Genomic DNA, 17859 nt, shown 5'->3' with positions numbered 1-17859 from the left:
ATCCAAAGTTTTTCAATGGTCGGTTGAATTTTGCTTGTCTTTCAGTATGAAGGTCTTGCATAGACCAGAAATAGCTATAAACAATGGTGACATACTAAATAAATGGTTTACTCTTCTTTTCACTCTGTACTGACTCTTCCACACCCCAACCCCAGCATTCCCTCATTGTATTGTACTGTAGAGATCCTGTGGAATTCAAAAGAACCCCATAACAACAGGACCAAGATGGTTTATGATGCATCTTGAAAACAAATAAAGTCCCAGCACCATTTTGTAGATCATAGGACAGCATTGTCAATACACTCCAGGGGGATGGGTGGTGAAGGAATCAATAACTAGTTACATTAGCAAGATTACAAGACTGGTATTCAAGGTATACTGCTCTGTCATTACCCCCTCATTAATTTCACCATTACAAGGCTAAAATCGGGAGCATTGGAATCTTCACTGCTCACCTGGTGATAGGTTTATTTGCAATAATAGTCAAGAAGCTCAATATGATCAAAGAGAGAGCAGTTTGATTGACTTGCAAAAGAACTAATGAACCTAATTTCCACTCCCATCACCATCACTGAGCTACGATGTTGGGCTACCGAGCACTTACACTCTACGGAATGAACCTCAGCAACTTATTAGCCTCACACTGAAAGGACCTTTCCTGTCTATAATCTCTATTTCTGAACAGAACAACGATCAGCTAAAGGTCTGTTACACCAGATTCTGACTTTGCATGGATATCTCTGTTCTGTTATTATCGCTATGGCAAAATAATGTGATTTATTAAAATTGCAGTCATTAACTAACTTATGAAAACTAATCGATCAGGCTTGGAATATTGAATCGCAAATCTGCGATGTTTTTTGTTAAATTGCTTTGGACTTAATTCTGAATAAGTTTACTGATAGCAAATTACTTAATTTGTGCTCTTCGATGAATTGCAGTTCTGGAAACATTGTCAGTGCAAACAGTGAGGAAAGTGGGAATGTAGGTTCTCCTGGATCAAGTGAAGTAATTGCAAAGTAAGTTTAGTTTCATGCATGACTGACGAAGTCATTATTTCAGAATATGACAAACCATTAGGAAATAACTGGTGAGCTGGGAGTTTGGGCAATGTTATACAACGATCAGTGGTAACAACTCGGAGGCAATGATTTGATGAACTCTCAAAGAGGAACTTGCCTGTGTTCACTCCCAAGTCCTTTTAGTATGTGATACTGCAAAACCTCTCCGTATGAAAATCGTAGATTCCCTTTGAAGACCATCAGTTGAAGCTGCCTCCACCACTACACTATTAGGCAGTACATTCCAGTTTCCGAACTATGCTGTTTTTTTTAAAAAAAGGATTCCTTGTAACCGTTGTTTTATTTTGCCGATCATCTTAAATCGGTGTCCTTTTCTTCTCAAGCCTTTTTAAAATAGAATCCGTACAGTATGGAAACAGGTCACTTGGCCCAACAAGTCCACACCAACCCTCCACAGAGTAACCAATCCAAATGTATTCTCCTCCCCTTTTACTCTACTCTATCCAAATCCCTCATGATTTTGAACACATGTAAAATGTCTTCTTCATCTTCTGTTCTCCATAAAGAGCAGCCCGAGCTTCTTCAAACTATCCACTTAGTTCTCCAGTTGCTCATCTCTGGTACCATTTTTGTGTATCTTTTGTGCACATTCTCAAATCCCTTCCTGAAGCGTGCTGCATAAATACTATACATGTGGGAAAAGCAGGACTGTTTATAACCATTTGTCATAATTTCCTTATTTTGCTAGTGACGGTCCTATTTCTAATGTTCAGAATCCTAATGATATCTTCAATCTGTACTGCCAACTTCATAATTTGTGTGCATACACACAATATGCATAAAATGTATTAAATATTAGACCGGGATCATTTCAGAAAGCATTGATCATTGTATCAAAAGATTTTAGCTTGTGTATTAAATGAACAAAGAACAATCCAGAATAATTCTGAGTTGGAGGAGGGCTGAGTTCAATGGGGCAAGAGGGCATTTGTGCAAGGGCATTTGAGCACAAATCTGGACAATGTTCAGCTTCAGCTGTACAGTACAGCTTAACATTTCCACAAGCAGGAAATGGTGGCAAAAACAGTACTCTAATTCCCTGCATGATATTGCAAAGGATATGGATTATTGTTAACCTCAGTGAGGACAATGCTAAATATAGACTGTTCAGAGGGGAAATAAAGAGTAAGGGAGACTGGCAGCTAACTTTAAAAGGGAATCCAAAAGTCATCATTAGTCACAAACAGTGAAAGGGTAACAAAGGAATGAGTGGGGCCAATTCTCATTCATCTCCTGTTTAAACGTCATCGGGGCAGGGGCCTGGCTGAGGTATTATGAAGAGGAAGTTGATGTCCAGTTCATGGTGAAACAAAATGTAGTTGAGACTTGGATGAGATGAAGTTTGACAGAATTTTAGAAAGGCTAAAATAAAACAAAATTGTAGATGCTGGAAATCTGAAACAAAATTAAAACTGCTGGAGAATCTCAGCAGGTCTGGCAGCATCTGTGGCAGGAAAGCAGAGTTTTAGTTTTTGAGTCCTGTGACCCATTGAGTATATCCAGCTCTTTCTTTTTCAATGAGAAAGGCTGATCATCATTGAGTGTTGTAACTGATAACAGCGAAATTGGAGATACCTGAGGATACAGAGGAAAGTAACATTGAAGCTGCAGTGGGAATATCCACAACAACCGAATCCTGTTCAAATAGAGGCATGGAATCAGAGACAGGAGAATCACAACATTTAAAATACTTTTGTTCAAAATTGTCTGGATAAATCCAGCAACCAGATTCATCTTAGTGGTGGGAAAGTTTCTAATGAACTGTAATCACAGTTCAAGCAACAATACTGGGAGATAATATGGACTAAATTTATATGCTGACTAAAAATCTAATATGTAACCTGTTCACCTAAATCAACTGATGAAGGCTCATAATTCTGAATCTTCAGTTTTCTTGGATATTTAATCCAGTTTAGAAACGTAGAAAATAGGGCAGGAGCAGGCCATGCAATCCTTCGAGCCTGCCCTGTCATTCATCACGATCATGGCTGATTGGAGTATGACCTTGTTTCACTAAATTATTTGATCAAGGCTTGAAATGCAGCATTGTGAGACTTCTGCTTTTTAAATATCTGACAATAAATTATAGACCCAGACACCATTTTAGTTTGCTTTTAATTTTGTGGTTATTGATCAATTGCAATTTAACAGACAGAGCATTCAAAAAAATTATAGACTCAATTCTACAGAAAAAAAGGGACGAAAAAGTAAGTTTGATTTGTCATGTGGCTAAATTGTATTTTTAATGTGGAATCTAACACCATGAGAGAAATTGCAGGAGAGTCAGAATATCCTGCAAAATAATGTAGAGACTTTCTCATGAAGACATGCCCTGAAAACCAGTCTACATTGTTTGTCCTTGAATTTTTCCAAAAACCTTTCAAGGATTATGATCAATATGTATGGTTGTCTCAGATACATTACTGGCAAATGTTGTAACGCCAATACCAAACTCAAGGTCTCTTTCTCAACTTTAAATGTTCCTACGAGAAATTGAGGACTGCAGAGTCTGGAGATCAGAGATGAAAAATGTGTTGCTGCAAAAGCACAGCAGGTCAGGCAGCATCCAAGGAGCAGGGGAATCGACGTTTCGGGCATAAGCAATAGTCAGTCATTTCTATCAGTATCCACCGTTACAGCTACAAAAAATCCTGTAATATCTCTCCTCAATGGGTCATTCTTCCCCTTTGAATGTGGGCAGTGAGCACTCAGCTCTATCTTTTTTTTGGCAGCAAATGGCTACCTTACTTCCCGCCTGCTCTCAACAAGAGGTTAACTTGCACTGTCAAAGTGTGGCAATACTGAGAGGAATCCTCCCCATACATGACCCATGCTATGATCACAAGAGAGGGGCTTATGCCCGAAACATCGACTCTCCTGCTCCTTGGATGTTGCCTGACCTTTCAAATATTCCTGTTGATGAATGTTTAGCTTCCTGAGAAACAATTGATAAGTCTTTTTATCTTCTCGATGCTTTCTGTAAGAGTATAGCACCAACACTTCTATCACTTGCATCGATAACTGCATTGACTAGCTTTGGGTTATTATTTGTCGCTAATATTGGGGCAGTAGTTAACACAACTTTCAGGCTGACAAATGCCTTCTGACAGTTTTCCATCCATTGAAACTTCCTGCATTTCTACAGCAATTCAGTGAGTGAAGCAGCCACACTGCTTAGACTCCCTACAACTTTCTGATAAAACCCACTTGTAGCACTACCAAATGCAGAAAAACCTCTGTTATATGAACGTCAATTATCCAAATTTCAGATTATCCGAACAAGATCTCAAGGTCCTGTGTTTGCAATCTGATCAGTTATCTGAGCAATGCGTTCTCTGAACAATTAGTTATCCGAACAATTAGTTATCCCCACCCGTCTAATGTGGATAATCAAGATTGTTTTGTAGTCGTACTGCTCTTTTGGTCGATGAGGACACCTGTCCATGTTCAATAACATGGTCCAGGAGAGTGATTTGTGTTTTCTTGAGTTCGCTGACAGCCAGGTTTATCACCAAGCCTGCCTCTCAAAGTCGAGTGAATAATTTTGAGAAATTCTGCAATTTTTCCATTCATGTGTGACTAAAAACCAGGTCATCAATGTGTACCAAGCAATTGGGGAATGAAGAAATTGCGTCATTGGTTAGTCTTTAAAATGTAGCTGGCACATTCTTCATACCACATGATATGGCTGTCAACTGTACAGTGCATTTTGGTGTCACGAAAGCCAAAATTGTCTTCACCTTTTTGAATATAAGGAGCTGAAGGGATCCTTTGAGTAAGTCGTACAGAGAAATATAAATTGCTAGTCCCATCTTCTCAATATGGTCCTCCAAACTTGATTTAGGACATGTATCAGATTTAGTAACTGCATGGATTATGCATAGGTCCACACGTAATCATTGGATATGATCTGGCTTTGGTACCACTGATGTAGGTGAGCTCTATTCACTACGACAGATTTTGATTATATTGTCTTTCAGCAAGTGTTCAGTCTCTTTCTGAACCTGTGCCAACCTTCAAAGGTTAAATCTGTAGGATATTATTTGATTGGAACTGCATTTCCTCAATCAATATTATGTGTAGTGAGATTAGTAATTCCCAGGTTATTCCCACATATATCCCCATGTGATTATACTATTTATTTTGGGTCATTTCGATTTTCATCTGGAAGGGAACTCAGCAATTTATCCCAGTTTCCCAGAACTTCCTCATTGTTCAATTTAATTTGAGGAGACCAATTCACAATCATCTGAAATTATTTCGTCACTCTGTGTTGTAACCAGTACTACATTCTCTTTTGTTTTCCTATCAAAATAGCTTTTGAACAAAACACATCTCTTCAAGCCACAGAATGGTCACAGAAGTAAGTGGAGCAGTAAGCCATTCAGCCCATGAAGCATGCACTGCTGTTCAAAATGACGATGGCTGATTATCTAATCCAGTACCCTGTTCCATCATTCTTTCTGTAAGCTTTGATCCCTTTAGCCCGAAAAAAAAACTATTACGTTTTGGACTCAATCAATTTCTATGACAGTGAATTCCAAAGAGTCACCACTGTCAGGGTGAAGAAAGGTTTCCTCATCTCAGTCCAAAATGCCCAAGCCAGTATCCTTAGACTGTGAGCCCTGGTTCTGGACTCCCCAACCGTGGAGAACATCCTTCCTGATTATCTAATTCTGGACATAAACACTGACTTGTGCTACATCTTGTGATCTTAGCCTGGGTCAATATGGGGAGGGTTGTTCTCTGTATTGCCACACTTTGACAGTGCAAGGTAACCTCTTGCTGATAGCAGGTTGGAAGCAAGGTAGCCATTTGTTGCTAAGGAAGAGATAGGACTGAGTGCTCACTGCCCATATTCAAAAGGGAAGAATGACCTATTGAGGAGAGATATTAGAGGACTTTTTATAGCTGTAAGGGTGGACAGTGATAGAAATTACTGACTCCCATAGAACACACAGGGAATCAGCAAAGGTGACCCAAAGTGCTGATTCCTAATTTCACATGTTGCACTTTCCAAATGACAACAGCCCATTGGTTGAAGAAGTTTTCCTTTATTTAAAATTAAAATGCCCATCGATGTATGATACACTTCTGGAGTAGGTGGGACAGGAAGATAAGCCTACTCAGTCTAACCTAGGAACTTAAGCTACTGATCTAGGGTAGGGAGACTACCATTCGATGATAAGAGGCCTGTTTGGCATCTCATACAGAATCGATGCAATTGCCCTTAATTGCTTCATTAATCCCTGGGGATGTAAGTAATAAGCCACTTGTCAGAGTGTTGTGTTTTGCTCAGGTGTCACTGAGTCGTGTGCTGATCTTTAAGTCGGAACGTTCAGGGTTCAAGATCTACCCTCGGGGTTAAAATAGACTAATTGATACTGCCACAGCAGTGCTGTCCTGAGATAATCCTACACATCAGACATATATGAGGCATTAAACCAAAGCCACTTATTATTTTGAACTAACGTGAGGAGATTATACTTGGTGTCCCGGCCAATATTTATTGCTCAATCCCGATGAGCAGATGATCCAGTCATCATCTCCTTCCTGGTTTTCTCATGGCACACAAATTAAATATCACTTTTCTGACATGTGACTACATGATCAAAAGTACTTCAGTTGTTGTATAGAATATCTCTGATTGAAAATTGATTTGTCAGAACCTGGATGTATTGTTACTCAACTTTGCTGTTCATTTTTTATTCTCTTCACTCTATGCTGTAAGAAAAAACTCCTTTCCAACTTCCACCAAAGGAGAATGAGACAAAGCTCAGTGCTGTAATATTTCACTTTGTACTAACATCTGGATGAAACTAAAATACCATTCAATGGAAATATAAAACGAATTGAACCAGTTTTAAATGTTTAAAACAAATTGCATATTTCACCAAAGGAGTGTATTGAAATATTTCAATAGTTCTCGTTGTGTCAAGTACCAGCAAACAGTGGAGTCTGTTCCAATCTATTTTATCTTGTCTAAAGAATAGGCTGAGGAAAAGAGCAGTGCATTATGGGCTCCTTCAATTTGAGAATGAGGAAAGGAGTACAGTGTGGATCAGTGATTAACAGCAGGAACAGTACTCTCCAGGTTAGAATAGATGTGCAGTGGAATATACTAAAATGATAGAATGAGAGAAGCTGAAGTGGGATATTGTCAGCTGAATGTTTTATAAGTCTGTTCAAATCGGGTCAGTCAGGATCTTATTAAATGGTGGAGCAGGCTCGAAGGGCCAAGTGACCTATCCTTGTTCATTGTTCATACCTCGAAACAATAATGTTAGTTACTCAAGTGGAAGTATTAAACACACATTTTAAACTGTTACATGGACACGTGCTGATATTTCCATCTATGACTCCCTGGGTTTGATAACATGTAATTGACAGTGGCCCCAGGGGTTCTGCACTTGTTTCAGAGATCTGGAAAGAGATGTTTAGGATACTCTGAGATTGCATTAAGATGTTATATAAATGCACAACTTTTCTACTTGTCTTCCTGCGAGGGTAGAGAGGGTTTTGCTCTTCATCAAACCTGTGCATCATTTGACTTCAATCTGCTTTTCTTTTTTGCATTATTGTGTGGAGTTTATTCTCTGAAGTCAATAGCCTGGGTTTTGCCCAAAGTTTAAGAGGTTTTTACTCATATTGGTGAGTTTCTGTATCCCATGAGGTAGATTCATTGCAATCAGTAATGGGAAATATAGCAGATCAAATAAAATGTTGTTAACTGTAATTAGGTCATTTAACAGGGATAACTATGTGCTGTTCTATGCCCCTCAGGATTTAGAAGCCTTTTCAATGGGGCCACTACTGATTTACCCAAGGCACTATACTAGTGAACTCACTGAGACTGAAACCTTTATAATCTGGGACAATGATGAAATACACACTGACTGGAACTGCAACTTATCAGAAAGACGAGGGAACAGGGAGAGATTGGGGCCGAAGCTCAGAACACAGAGGCACTGTAAACCCAAGCACCCATTGACACAACTTCTCGAGATGAGTTATGATGTGGTTCTGCACTATTCGGGTCTGATCTCTGATCAGAACCAATGCTTCTCTGTCAAACCTATGTGGTTTGTGGAAACAAATCATGTCTGCTCGGAGGCAACTACAAAGCTCAACTGCAATAATGTGACACAGAATCAAGTGAAATTTGGAGTATCCCCTTTTGGGGCTTCTTGCATCCTTTCAAGTGGCAGCTGAATTTGTTGATCAGGTATCAGTTACCATCGAATTGGATGAAATCTTGTTAGTGGTTCATTTATTTACATTTCCCTATCTCTGAGGTTTGCCCCATTTCTTTATTAAAGAGCCAATGGGTGTGAGATCTCTTTAGTGCTGTCCATAGGAGAGCCGTGCTCCTGCCACTGTGCAACTTCATATTGATATCTGCCTTTAAAAACAATCTGAATCTATGGTCACATACTGGTGTCGGAACTGAGTAGGGCTCATAATAGAATGACCAACTCGACAACTGCTACAAACCAATGTGGGCTAGATTTTCCAACTGTCATTATCACAAGGGTGCTTTTGGTGCCACATTCACTATTCAGAATAGCAATTGGTTTTTCTGCTCATGCAGAATTTCTCTCTATTACTTTAAGTAATATTGTAATGATTGTGGTTTGTTTCTATTTATTTCTGTTCCTCAATGACTTTGAAATTCTTACTGTAAAAGGATCAATGGCAAAGTAATGCCATTCTTCTCTCTCCAGAAGTACATTGTTGCTGGTTTTCCTCTGAGGCCAGTGCAGAACTCTACCAGTTCATTGTAGGCCTGATACATTATAGTTAAGTTTCACCTCTGCCAGCTGGTACAACATGGAAATTTGAGTATTGATGAAAATAAAGATTTTTTAAAATTTAAGTCTTTATTATTGTACTTATCAGGACACACTCAAGAATACCAATGGGAAGGGAGAAGACATTTAATCTGTCTGGGTAATGAGTGCTGATTGGTAAAGGCCTGGAGAATGGACCAGCTGATGATTGGCAGTTTACTGCCAATGCTTGTTGTGATTCGACTAAATTGGTGATGGCCATTCTCTGATTCATTTGGCAGGGCAATACCTTAACCACTCAGGCAACCTGCCAATTGAAAACTTAACAAAGTTTAGCTGTTAACTGTCCGTCACCATCTGACCCGCCCATTTCCATTGGGGCCATCTCAATCAATCATTGTGCACTTTCCAAAGCTGCAGAACTCTTTTCCTGTTCAGTGTAAACTGTTGTTTCCCTTTACATCAAAATCCTTGCAGCTATGCTGATGCATGCAAGACAAAAAAAAGAGTATGTCCTATTTTACAGCAATACCCAATTTCTGTATTTGCAAACAACTGTTTGAAAATGGGAACCTTTTGCTAATGGAGGATCCAACATCCGGCTGATATGATTAAAATGGAGGAGAAAGTGAGGACTGCAGATGCTGGAAATCAGAGCTGAAAATGTGTTGCTGGAAAAGCGCAGCAGGTCAGGCAGCATCCAAGGAACAGGAGAATCGACGTTTCGGGCATAAGCCCTTCTGAAGAAGGGCTTATGCCCGAAACGTCGATTCCCATGATTAAAATGGAATCTAGTTTTCGAATTTGAAATAATTTAACCCCCTGACAAGCCCACAGCTTTGGAAAGTTGTTTGATTATGTTAACTTCATTTAATCAATTGCTGAACCGGTGGAAAATACATTCTATTACATTTACAAAACTAAGATATCTTGTGAAATCAGGAGATGTGCACAATGCAAATGAACATCCCATTTACTGCTGGCCTGGACAAGACTGGTAAATTTAAACTGGCGCTTTTAGAGAAAAGACTGAGAACTTAACTGGCTCATTATCATCTAATGTATTGAGTTTAAACTTATGTCTGTCTGTAAATTCTTCAAGGCCTTGGTCCACGCTGCCTCTTGTACCCCTAATATACACACTCTGTTCTTTTGGTTCTCTGATTGCTTTATATCTTTTTGTCCACGAGTAGGGTCAAGTCCCCTTAATTAGCTGTACTTTACTGATAAACTTCCTCAGATGCCCCCTTTACTCATTCTCTCTTTGAAAGCTTACTTAAAAGGCAGTTTCATGTTTCTGGTCATTGGTCCAAACTCTACTGATACATGCCAACAACCTTCTCCTGTTTGGCTTTCGGTGCATCCTTTTCCAGTTTGGAAGGTCGAACTCAAATGCTGAATATAGCGTTAAAGACAGGATTCTTGGCAGGGTGGATGAACAGAGGGATCTGGGTGTGCAAGTACATAGATCCCTCAAAGTTGCCACCCAAATGGATAGGTTTGTTAAGAAAGCATATGATGTTTAGGTTTTCATTTACAGGGAAATTGAGTTTGAGATCCGCGAGGTTTTGCTACAGCTCTACATGTCCCTGGTGAGACCACGATTGGAATATTGTGTCCAGTTCTGGTCACCCTCCTATAAGAAGTATATAGAGGCTTTGGAGAGATTGCAAAGAAGGCTTACCAGGATGCTGCCTGGACTGGAGGGCTTGCCTTATGAAGAAAGGTTGAATAAGCTCAGACTTTTCTCTCTGGAGAGAAGGAGGAAGTGAGGAGACCTGATTGAGGTGTCCAAAATAATGAGAGGAATAGATAAAATCAAAGCTAGAGAGTTTTCCGCATGGCAGGATTGACAGGTACGAGGGGGTCATAGTTTTAAGATATTAGGAGAAAGGTGTAGAGGAGACGTTAGAGTAGGTTCTTTACACAGAGAGGTGTGAATGCATGGAATACATTGCCAGCGGTGGTGGCGGAAGCAGAGTCATTAGGGACATTTAAGTGACTGCTGGACATGCACATGGTTAGCAGGGAGTTGAGGGATGTGTAGGTTGTTATTACAATTTACATTAGGATTAAAACTCGGCACACTGTCGTGGGTCTGAGGGCCTGTTCTGCGCTGTACTTTTCTATGGTCTACGTGAAAGAATCTCATAAATGTGAGTAATAATGTCCACTTTTGGCAGATTTAATTGATTCTAATTGGAATGTATCTGCCAAACCTTTAGCAAAACTGAATCAGCAAACAGCTTCAAACTGTGCGCACATCCATCACAACACATTGCTGTTCCTCATTAACTCTTCAAATACACTGCTCCATTCCAAATAGCGGACCATCCCGTTCCCATTCAGAGACATTTGTCTCTGATGGATGGAAGCGGTTGTTTCTGTACTTCTGCCATTTTTATTGAACTCATCTCAAGCTACACTTTAGAATTTGACAGTCAGGCCAAGACTGTTTGTGTTAAGCTTTATCAATTTGGACCAGTTTTCCAGCTCTTCATGTTCTTGAATATTGGAATGGGACTGGGGTCTATCAGGCCTCAAGGGACAGGCAGCAAGGTCATTAGGTGGATAGTAGAGTGGAAGATGACAAGGGAAGGAAGGAGTTTCTGTGGCTCTCATATTTCCACCTCCGTAGTGTTTTATTGATCCCAAATTCGGGAAAGGATGGCTACTCTGGTGGTCAATGTAGAGTCTGTTCCCGCCAGTGCTGGCAGTTTATTAGCAGTAGGTGGGTCCTCTATTGCGTGGGAGACCTCCTCCTGCATCCTAGAGACACGCCTGCAGGATGTCCCTCCTAATGAAGTACCTCATGGCTCACAACAGGGTATCCAATCTGCATACTGGATCAGTCTCCTGTCCATGGTAGCGATTATTACGGGAACTGGAAATCAGAGTATATGAGTGAAAGAAGCCGTGAGGGCTAGAGTGTTCACAACATTCCCAGGACCAGGTTGGCAGGTCCTACTGAAGCCATTAATAAGTCATTAAGATCCCCCAATTGGTGCATGGACAATGGGTTACTCCTACTCCTAGTAAGAGTATTGTGATTAATGCTTTTTAGTGCTATTAAGCAAATAGTGAAGTGTGGCCATGTGATAAAATCATTTACATTCACTGCTGAATACTCGGGACTTTTTGTGAGAAACTTTATAATTTTTCTAGCTATTCTGAATACACTTTTTATTTCATACAATGGTGATTTTATACATAGGGTTACAGAGGAAAAACAGACCATTTGGCACAATCAGTCCATGCCAGTGCTTCTGTTCCACTCAAGGTGTTTCACATCTTTCCTCATCTAAATCGCCCATTGTAATTCTCTATTCCCAACCCTTCCAAGTGCTCGCCTAGTTTCCTTGAAATACATCTAAACTATTGATTTCAACTATTCCGTCTGGTCACACATTCCCCATTCTCATCATTCTTTCAGTGAAGAGGTTTCTTCTGAATTCCCTTTTGGATTTCTTGAGGTACCGCCTTATATTGACAGCCTCTAGTTATGTTCTACCCCAAAGTGAAATGTTTTCTCTGTACCTTCTCTTTTCAAAACCTTTTATGATTTTAGAACTGTCAGCCTTCTTTTCAAGAGAGAAGTGAACAGCACAACAATTCTTCCTTGATATGCACAGCCAGAAACTTGTGTAGCATTTTTATAAATCTTCTCTTCACTCTTTCTCATACATTCTATAATATGTCAACTCGACCTGCAAGCAATACTCTTAATTATAGTCAACCAAATTTTTATAGGGACCCTACTTTCAAATCTATCCCTTTCGAGATAAAGCTTAGAGCTTTGTTTGCATTTTTATGACCTTTGGAACCTGTGGTGAAATTGTTGATGACTGATGTAATTGTCTGAAATCCCTTTGTTTGTCTCCCTCACTTCGACGTGCATCTTTGAATAAATGACCTGCACATTATTCCTACCAAGATGTAACACCTTACGTTTATCTGTTTGGATCTTCATTTGCTAATTATTTGAACATACCCTAAATTAATTAATGATCGCTTGCAACCTCTTGTAGTCTTCAGAATTGGCTACATTTCAACATTCCTTTCCAATTTGGTGTCATTGAATTGCTCATTTTTTTTGTCATAATTAGATACAATATTTAATTTGCAGTTTTACTTTATTTTGTTTTGAATTTTTAGAGAGGTGCAGTAATCCACACGGTAACTATAACAACTAAATGTAGAATGACAGATAGATGAAAATTATTACAAACACAGGGTTAATTAATAGACTCTATTAACTGCAAGGTCAAAACAGGGAATTATTTTTTACACGAATGATATGGTGAGATTATCCGTAGTGGAATAACTTTTTATCCATTTTTTTGTTGCAGTTTATTTCCTCAGGTCTTTCTGTGCTACTGGTACGAAATTGAAAAGGCACCCATCCTCCATTTTAAGCTAAATGATAATTTTTAAAAAAAGCATTTATATAAAATGTAACATGATTTATGAAGCCATCCCTCTGGGCTTATACATATTCACAGCCATGTAGAGTTATATAGGGAGAGGCTGAATAGGCTGGGGCTGATTTCTCTGGAGCGTTGGAGACTGAGGCGTGACTTTATAAAATCATCAGAGGCATGGATACGGTGAATAGACAAGGTCTTTTCCCTGAGTTGGGTGGAGTCTCACCTAAACCTATACCCGTGAGTATAGGTTTAGAGTGAGAGGGGAAAAAGTTGAAAGTACCTAAGGAGTAACATGTTCATGCAGAGGATGGTGTGTATAGAATGAACTGCCAGAGGAAGCGGTGGAGGCTGGTGCAATTTCAACATATAAAAGGCATCTGAGTGTGTATACAAATAGGAAGGGTTTAGAGGGAAATGGGCCAAGTACTAGGAAATGGGACTAGATTAGTTTAGAATATCTGGTCAGCATGGGCAAGTGAGACTGAAAGGCCTGTTTCCAAGTTGTAAATCTCTATAACTCTATGATCTACCCCTTTGCTCTTAATGTACTAGTCGAATCTCTTTGGATTATCTTGAACATTATCTCCCAAGGCTATCTCATTTTCCTTTCTTGCCCTCCTCATTTCCCTCTTTAGAATGTCCCTGCACCTCTTGGACTCTTCGAGGTTCACTTGATCTCATTTATCTCTATCTAATATATGATTCATTCTTAATCTGAACCAGAGCCTCAATATCTTTATTCCTCCAGTGTTCCCTCCTTTTACCAGCCTTATCTTCACACTAACAGGAACATCACGCCTCCAAACTCTCGTTATCTCACTTCTGAAAGCTTCACTCTTGCCAGCCGTCCCTTGAGCTGTAAACAGTCTACTCCAATCAACCCTTGAAAGTTTTTGTCTCATACTATCAAAATTTGCTCTAGTCCAATTAAGAACTTTAACTTATATATAATGCCAATCCTTTCCATAGATATTTTACAACTAATCGAATTATGACCCCGGCCCCAAAAAGCTCCCCTACTAACCATTCAGTCCCTTGCCCTGCCTTGTATCACAAGAGTAGGTCAGGTTTGATCCTTCTGTGATAGTTACGTCTGCATATTAATGAAGAAAATTGACTTTAGCACTTACCAAATTCCTCACCATCCAAGCTCTTAAGACCATGGCTGTCCCACTGTATGTTTGGAAGTTTAAAATCCTATTATTCTTCAATATAAATAAGATCTTTCAACATATTTGTTACTCAATTTCCCTCTGACTACTGGGGGGACTATTACAATTGCATCAAAGTAATCACGCCCTTCTTATTTATGAGTTCCATCCACATAGCTTCACTGGACCATCCCTCAGAAATCCCTTGTGTTCGAACAGCACTTATATTTCACCACAAGAAAAATTGACTCCAATCTCCTTCTAGCTCTTCCTATTTCTGCCGAACCTTTGATGGTGGGATGGGCTTTGAACATAAATTATTCAGTTTACTGGTGATGGTTCGTAGTTGAAAATAAAGATACCATGGGTGATTTGGGTGATGGGAAATAAAAGGTTACATTGTGTGGAAGGAAAATTCTGGATATAAACAAGAATTTTACAAACCGATCTCCATTCTGTCTGCCCAGGTCTTGCCTACACCGCTGTACCTCCAGAGGACTTTCCTTTTATTTTGATGAGTTCAAGTTAATCTCAGCCACTGTTTTGTACTTGTCAACTATTTGTTAACGGGGGTTTGCCGTTTCAGAATGTAGGTTACCTTATTGTGTACCTTTTCAGAGTTCAGTGTTTGGGGTCCTTGTTGGTTCACCCTGTGCTTTGGTATATAATGCAAAATTACAGAAAAATATTAATAGCAATTTAAGGTAAAATGTTAGGATATTGGAAGAACACCTAAGAGCATCAAGTTTGACAGAGGGTTGTGGGACAGGACATGGAAAGCAGCAGGGTTTCCAAAACTTCTCATCTCTGCCTTCCCTGATCGAAATCAACCTGTGATTTATCATTTTTGAGGATTGTTATTCATTAACATCGGTGTGTCAGATAGATCTCAGTCTTAGGGAGGTGTGACGTGCTTCTTTGTTTTGTGATGAACTCAGAGGAACATACAATAGTAAGGGAGTAAACCCAAAGGGGTGAAGGAGCAGAGGATCCTCTGTGTGTATGTGCACAAATCAGGGAATGTACCATGACACGTGGACAGAAGAGCAAATAAACCCAACTTCATCAATAACGCTGTAGAGAACAAACACAAAGCAATTATATTAAACTGAAATAAAACAGTCTCTTGTCTCACCTGGAATGTTGCATCTTGTTTCCGGTGCCACGTTTTTGAAAAGATGCGAAGTTATGAGATTGAGTGCGTGACTGATTCACAACACTATTCCCGGGATGATACACCTCACCAACTCTGAGAAATTGGGACTGTTCTCCTCTGCTGATAGTTTCCAGACTCTGTGAACAGTTGCTCTGATTGGTTCTCAATTCCGTCTTGCGTCACATAGATCCCAATTGCTGAATATTTCAAGTACTCATGAGCTCTGCCTTGCCTGATCAACATCGACCTCTGATTTATTATTTGTGAGGGTTGCTGTTCAGTAATATCCCTGTCTCAGATAGATCTCAGTCTCATTCCCTGGCATTTGACAGGTGTGGTGTGTCAAATAGATGCCAGGAATTGTGCTCCATGAGATTTAGGTGTGAGAAAAACTCCAGTCCTGAGAATCCGCCCTTGGATTGTGCGCGTGTTGTGTCTGAATACCTGACTGAACGTTGACATTTTTGGCTGATGAATGTTTCGTTGGGCGCTTTAGGTGGCGATTTCTGCATTACTAACCCAGGCTGTCCCCACATTGGGAGTACTTTTAGTTTAGACAGTGTAGAGTAAAGTTTCAAACTCCTTTGCCTGCCTTTTATAGGCTTCTATAAAAAGCTCCTCATTTGTATCATTAGATGACCCAAGGTCGTGACCCTTTGTGCAGAAGAGGAAATGTTCTCTAATCATTCGGCCTCTGGAGTGTTCCATCAGGCATATGGTGTGATAGATGTATTTACATTAGTGGGCTGCATGGTAGCACAGCATTAAACTAAATGACTGGATGAAACACAACCAAACAGAACAAGTGAAAGCATTTGGCTGGGAAAGGAGTAGGATGTGGGAAAATGTATTATTACTGACTGGTCTTGAAGAAAGAATTAAGTAAACTCAAGGTTGGTGCATATTCATTTGAGATTTATTAACAATTTCAGAAAGCATTTTTATCCAAAAAGTTGATGTAAAAGATAACAGAAGTGAATATAATGGCTGGATACCACATTGAGATGAGAACACATGCGCTGTGAGCTGGGAGTTTTCTGTACATCAGTAACAGTCACAAGAAAGGGAATACAAAGGCTCATCAGAAAGGGTTACATCAGTAACAGTCACAAGAAAGGGAGTACTAAGGCCCATCAGAAAGGGTTACATCAGGAACAGTCACAAGAAAGGGAATACAAAGGCTCATCAGAAAGGGTTACATCAGTAACAGTCACAAGAAAGGGAGTACTAAGGCTCATCAGAAAGGGTTACATCAGGAACAGTCACAAGAAAGGGAGTACTAAGGCCCATCAGAAAGGGTTACATCAGTAACAGTCACAAGAAAGGGAGTACTAAGGCCCATCAGAAAGGGTTACATCAGTAACAGTCACAAGAAAGGGAATACAAAGGCTCATCAGAAAGGGTTACATCAGTAACAGTCACAAGAAAGGGAGTACTAAGGCTCATCAGAAAGGGTTACATCAGTAACAGTGACAAGAAAGGGAGTACTAAGGCTCATCAGAAAGGGTTACATCAGTAACAGTCACAAGAAAGGGAGTACTAAGGCTCATCAGAAAGGGTTACATCAGGAACAGTCACAAGAAAGGGAGTACTAAGGCCCATCAGAAAGGGTTACATCAGTAACAGTCACAAGAAAGGGAGTACTAAGGCCCATCAGAAAGGGTTACATCAGTAACAGTCACAAGAAAGGGAATACAAAGGCTCATCAGAAAGGGTTACATCAGTAACAGTCACAAGAAAGGGAGTACTAAGGCTCATCAGAAAGGGTTACATCAGTAACAGTGACAAGAAAGGGAGTACTAAGGCTCATCAGAAAGGGTTACATCAGGAACAGTCACAAGAAAGGGAATACAAAGGCTCATCAGAAAGGGTTACATCAGTAACAGTCACAAGAAAGGGAGTACTAAGGCTCATCAGAAAGGGTTACATCAGTAACAGTCTCAAGAAAGGGAGTACTAAGGCTCATCAGAAAGGGTTACATCAGGAACAGTCACAAGAAAGGGAGTACTAAGGCCCATCAGAAAGGGTTACATCAGTAACAGTCACAAGAAAGGGAGTACTAAGGCCCATCAGAAAGGGTTACATCAGTAACAGTCACAAGAAAGGGAATACAAAGGCTCATCAGAAAGGGTTACATCAGTAACAGTCACAAGAAAGGGAGTACTAAGGCTCATCAGAAAGGGTTACATCAGTAACAGTCACAAGAAAGGGAATACAAAGGCTCATCAGAAAGGGTTACATCAGTAACAGTCA

Source organism: Chiloscyllium punctatum, chromosome 17 (assembly GCF_047496795.1).
Source record: "Chiloscyllium punctatum isolate Juve2018m chromosome 17, sChiPun1.3, whole genome shotgun sequence".
Lineage (NCBI taxonomy): Eukaryota > Metazoa > Chordata > Chondrichthyes > Orectolobiformes > Hemiscylliidae > Chiloscyllium > Chiloscyllium punctatum.
Note: the sequence above shows the minus strand (reverse complement) of the source record.